At 33.0% G+C, this 6,126-nt stretch overlaps 1 protein-coding gene across 2 annotated transcripts in view; it reads right to left on the bottom strand.

Moving 5' to 3' along the window:
• LOC117173164 (calexcitin-2) overlaps nt 1-6,126 on the bottom strand; it is a 235,921-nt gene that overhangs the window by 171,605 nt on the left and 58,190 nt on the right. Inside the window, exon 1 of one of the 2 annotated variants that reach the window (XM_033361576.1) lies at nt 81-180. The exons of the other annotated variant lie outside the window; for it this stretch is intronic. The gene's annotated coding sequence lies outside the window, so the exon portion shown is untranslated. Of the gene's footprint in view, nt 1-80; nt 181-6,126 lie in introns of those variants that run through there. 2 annotated transcript variants of the gene reach the window in all.

Genomic DNA, 6,126 nt, shown 5'->3' with positions numbered 1-6,126 from the left:
CCCCCCCCCCCCCCCCGGTAGTGTGACGTTTTTAAGCCACCCGTACACTATTTTTAAAATAAATTAATTATGTTTCTTACTTAGTAGGAGTAATCCATCAGGTACCGCAAGCGATTTTCATAAAAGCTTTAGTTTTGCTGCAGCTAGTGGAAACTAATTTAACGAACACTGAACTATTTTGTGGGTAGCATGTATATGTATATCACGATGCTGTTATCGCTTTTCAAGGTATAGGTAGTTTCGCAAATGAAAGTTTCCGTGAAATAGTCCTATATATGAGATAAAGAAGATTTACGAGCTTTAACAGATTCGAAACATTTATGCGGTTACGAGCTGATGATGAATTGGTCGCCTGTTGCGTGCTTTGTAGCACGCTGTTTAAACTTTACCAGACATTCCTCCCTGTCTTTTTCGCTTTTTTATAGTCAGATTCAAACTGTTGCTTCCGCTATGGGGTGATATGAAATCGAGGTTTTCCATTAAAATTGGTGCGTTGAGGCAAAATAAATAAAATAGGAATTTCTATTCTGGCAGGGATACAAAATATGAAGTGTCTATTCGTACCATTTTAAAGGACCCGCAGCAAATGTAGATGAAATGGCTTTCGGTCGATTTTGATTGAACTTCGTAAAATTATAGTTCTCAATGTCTCGATCAAAAGTGTTATGGGGCGCAAAGTCTGAAAATGAACAGTTTTCGAGTTATAGAGGGTTAAATATCCAACCCTTTTAAGAAACATTACCAAATATTTCGAAAACTGCAGCTCTGCGAAAAACATGTTCCCTATGAAATTTATTGGGCTCTAACAGGAAAATGCAAAGAATGTCATGGCCTTGAGACACAGGTCATTTTTCAAGGTCATTTAATGTGAACTTGTCATTTATTGCTAATATTCAGCCAATAAAGACAAGATATGAAGAAGAAATCAATATAGAACCCATCAAGGCAAGAAATGAGAATGACTTAGTCAACAGCCAGCCAATGAAGGCAAATCATGAGTGCGATTTAGTCATTATCTAGCCAATGAAGGCAATACATGAGCGAGATTTAGTCAATATATAGTCAATGAAGGTAAGATTTGTCCAGGATGTTGTCAATATCTAGCCAACGAAGGCATGAAATGAGCTTTATTTAGACAATATCCGGCCAATGAAGGCAAGACATGAGCGAGATTTAGTCATTATCTGGCTGTCTATTGACTAAGTCATACTCATTTCTTGCCTTTATGGGTTCTATATTGATTTCCTCTTCATATCTTGTTTTTATTGGCTGAATATTAGCAATAAATGACAGGTTCACATCAAATGACCTTGAAAAATGACCTGTGTCTCAAGGCCATGACATTCTTTGCATTTCAATGTTAGAACCCAATAAATTTCATAGGGAACAATTTTTTCGCAGAACTGCAGTTTTCGAAATATTTGGTCATGTTTCTTAAAAGGTTTGGATGTTTAACCCTCTATAACTCGAAAACTGTTTATTTTCGGACTTTGTGCCCCATAACACTTTTGATTTTTTCACGACGATTTTTACAATTTTTTTACAATTTTACGACGTTTAATTAAAATCGACTGCAAGCCATTTCATGTACATTTGCTGCGAGATCATTTTCCCAGGCATTTTATTGTCAGTGCCAATAATTTTTTTTTCTCGGTATCTTCAATATATAATCTTCATAAATTAAGATATTCTAAGTTTTTGTCTATAATTTAATTGTTCTTATCTCTTTGAAGGCGTGAAAAGTTTACAAATTATAGCGTGGTAGCCAAATGTTAAGAACAGAATTATTTCTCAACTTGAAAACAATTTGCAATTAATAAGTTCTCTTTTACCAATAATGTTTACAAACATTCAGAAATAAACTCTATCATTACATTACATATATTAATAGTTGAATATATTGAACCTCATTTAATATATATCAAGGGGTTATAAATAGAATGCCTTTGTCATGAAATAATCATTTACAGTTCAAATTTCCTCTCTTAGATATACATTTTTACATTCTCATCATTTATGATTGAGAAAGTATTAGAATTGTCGGAAATTTGACATGACACTTTTTCAACGGATCTCCACGTTTCGAGACCCCCTAAACCCGAAAATCAGGTTTTCACGATGGCGTCTGTCTGTCCGCCCGGCCTTCCGTCCGTAAACACGATAACTCTCGAAAAAATGAATGAATCAAATTCATCTTTGGCACACTTTTTTAAGTCCTAAAAGAAAGGACGAGTTTGTAAACCAGCCATTTTTGATAAAAATTCAAAAAGTGAGCGCATTTTGAAAATTTTTGCGTCAACTTTTTTCTGAATTTGAAAATTCTATGCACGGATATTTATAGTATTGAAAAGAACAAACAATGTATTTATATGACTTTGTTTGATAAAAAGAAAATTCTCAGAGTTATAGCGTTTTCAAAAATTTTTTTAATCAACCGAAAATCAAAATTTGAAGCCGAAAAATACACGATATGAAAAAAAGTCAAAAAAAAGAAAAACATTTATTTTTGAAACCCTACAAGATTATCATAACCAATTTTCAGATTTTCTTCAAAAGTCGAAAATTAAAATTTTGATTGCAGAAAAAATAATGGAAAATAAAAGACTCCATTTTGTGGACAAACTATGTAGGAGACGAAAAAAGATGAATTAAGAAAAATGTTTATTTCAAAAAAGATCTACATATTCATTAAGAATCACTTCTTTATACGACGCGTACTTTTTGTTTTGTTCGTGAAAAATAACATTAAAAAAAATAAAATAAAAAAAAATGTGTGGAAAAACGTCGAAAGTTACGAGAAAAAAAATCCAACAAAACCTGTTTACAAATGTCTGTCGGAAATCGAGCGCGCAGCGCGAGTGTCACGATGATTTGACTATACTGAATTAAGTAGACAATTCAGAATATGAAGATGCATATAAATAATGCCATCTAAAAGAGATCTTTCTGATAAAGTTTTTTTCAAGCATTCCAAATGCAAAAAATAAATATCCGAGCGCCAAGCGCGAGGTGTAATTATGTTCGAGCGCGAAGCGCTAGGTAATCTATTATCGAGCGCGAAGTTGGTAAAAACTGATCAGTGAAGATATCTTTCAGAAACCATGAAAAAGAAAATCAACATTATCGATCTCAGGTGACTCCTTAAATAACAGAAATTCTTTAAATTTGTTTGAGACTATATGGAGCTATGAATTAAAATTTTTTTTATGAAATCTCCGAAAAAGGATCTTCTCTTGCTAACTTCGATGATCTCATGTTCACGTAGTATTCAACCAAACATGTATTGAAGAACAATGAGTATGAGATTTTCGACAATTTCGAATTTCAATAATATATACTAATGTAAGACAAGTTCTCATCATTGGCTGACCTCATTTATTTTATAGACTTCTTCATTTCGCGAGACTTCATCTACTTTAATTTTGTTTTCGACGCAAATAATTTACATCTTGAAGTTTAATCAGAGGATTTCCTGAAGCTGAAGTTTCTTGAAATTATCTTTCGCGAAATAAAATATTATATATAGCAATGAGCGTTCTCTGTGAGAGATTGGAGAAAATATCGTAGCTAAAGAGAAGATTAAAAAGACTAGACGTTTCTTCGAATCAATTTTAAATCCTTACGTGTGCGCAGATCAGAGTGGTCGACACAGGTCCATTACTTTTCCCTTCTCAGTTTCTTGTTTAGGAAGAAAGTCGGGATTTCTAAAGCGGATTTGCAATGGCATCAGAGAAACCATTGCACCATATAAAAGATACCTCAGAGAGGTCGAATGACATTCATCTCCCAGCCAAGTGGCACTCAAGAGTTTACAAGAAAAGTTTCGTTTCATTCACGGTAAAACTGTAATAGTAGTAGAATCTTCAGGTGTGGCGTACAGCAATTTTCAAATCCCGCTTCGCGCTCGATTGTACATTTATCTCGCCCTCGATTATATATTTCCTCGGGCTTCGCGCTCGGTCTTTGCATTTTTGCATATTCTTGCGCAAACCTATTAAAATTAAGACTCAAAACATCCACCAGTGTAATTTTGTGATTGTGAATTCTCTTTTGTTAAAAGAGCTTAGCTCGAGAGTTTGAGCACACCTACGGCACGCGACTGATGACTATCGTACTCCGCGCTCGGTCATTGCATTTCTCCTGCATTCGTGCACAGACCTTTTAAAATCAATGGTCAACAAACCGAGGACTTTAATTTTGTGATCGTCAACTACCTTTTGTGAAATCTCTTTCGGCTTTAACGAACACATTCTCATCACGTATCTCGTGCTTCACACTCGATTTTGTCCCAAAAGTCAACTTTTCTACATTATACACAACACTTTTATATCAAATATAATACATTTTTTATGTAACTCTGCCTGGAATTGGTTATTTAAATATTGCAAAATAAAAAAGCACAAATTGTATTTATCATGACTATTTTAATAATTGTTTCGTATTTTGCTTTAAATTGCATTCTAAGCCGCGCTGAAACATGTATCATTTCAATCAATTTATATAATTACAATTCATAATATGCATGAAAATTGAATCATACTGGTTATTATTTCCTTGTTTTTATAATTTCTTTACTTTTATACTTGTTTGTTACGATTAAAGAAAATCTATTGTGCATCTGCATATGGTCTACTACAGAAACCTATATAGGGTCCTATATAGGATCCTATGTCCTCTTTTGTCTGATTTTTTTTAGTAGCTTGTGTCGTTAGTCCAAAAATTTTTAATTTTAAAATTTTTAATGTTATTTTTTACGACTATAAACAAAAACTACGCATCCTATCGAAAAGTGATTCATTACAAATTTGTAGGTCTTTCCAGGGCGCGCAATTTTAGCTTATTCATTTTTTGCGTAACAGTCATAGTTTGACCAAAAAATGGAATTTTTGGATTTTTCATTATTTTTGGTAAGATCAAATTTGAAATGTTCAACCCTTCGACCAAATTAGAAAAGCTATTATGATATTTCTTGTAGGTCTTTCAAAAATCAACGTTTTTCTTGCCTTTTTTTCATACCATGCGTTATTTTGCTTAAAATGTTCATTTTAGTTTGTTTTTTTGGATTTTGAAAATGCTCTAACTCTGATCATTTTATTTTTATAAAAAAAGTCATGGGTATAAATTGTTTGAGTTTCTGAGTACTATGAATAGCCGTACATAGAATTTTAAAATCTTGAAAAAATGTCGTTTCAAACATTTTTGGTACGATCAAATTTTGAATTGTCAACTTTTCGACCAAATTAAAAAAGTTGTTATGATTATCTTGTAGGGCTTTCAAAAATCAAATTTTTCTTCTCTTGACTTTTTTCATAACATGCGTTGTTTGGCTTAAAATGTTTGGCTTAAAATGGCTTCTTCTTTTTTTCAGGCCTTAAAAAAGTGTGCTAGAGCAGAATCCAATCTGATAAATTTTTCAAAAGTTATCGTGCCTACAGTATACAGACAGACAGACAGACAAACAACTTCATAAAAAACGTTTTTTTCTGACTCAGTGGGTCTCAAATATTGGAGATTTGATGAAAACCGACAAACTGAAATTTTACATAAACCCAATATCTTCTCATCATGATGAGAATGTAAAAATTCAAATACAAATTCTCGAAATACACTGAAGAAATTAACTCAAGTTTTAGTGGGAAACTTAGATAGTGGCGTTATCATGTTCGAAAACAAGTTACGCAAAAAAGGATATTGTAAACAAAAAGATCTCTAGCCTTATAGTGGGGCCAATGCTGTGCACATAACATATATCAATCGATAGGGAGAATAATAAAATCGATAATGTAATATTTCGAGAAAAATACTACAAGGTTCAATGATTTTTCCTAACTGCCATACTGGATGAGAAACACCGAAACCAAACTTTTTAACTACAAAATTAAGCAATTATCTTAATAACTTCACTTTTTTACTATTTGATATTGCATTTAAAAATGCACATACTGTACCTAACCTTAGTCGTTCATAATACGCAGATTTTTCTGGCAACAACTGCGCGGCATTTTCTACGTCGCCACAATGCCCGCTTCTTCCCTGGTAATTGGAATTAAGGTAACAGGCAAAAAAAATAAAACAATTCACCAAACTCTCTGTTTCCGTCACTCCGTGCTTTGCCTTCCTCGAACT

The sequence above is a fragment of the Belonocnema kinseyi genome, chromosome 5, assembly GCF_010883055.1.
Source record: "Belonocnema kinseyi isolate 2016_QV_RU_SX_M_011 chromosome 5, B_treatae_v1, whole genome shotgun sequence".
NCBI classification, from domain to species: Eukaryota; Metazoa; Arthropoda; class Insecta; order Hymenoptera; family Cynipidae; genus Belonocnema; species Belonocnema kinseyi.
This window is presented reverse-complemented; position numbering and strand designations above follow the sequence as displayed.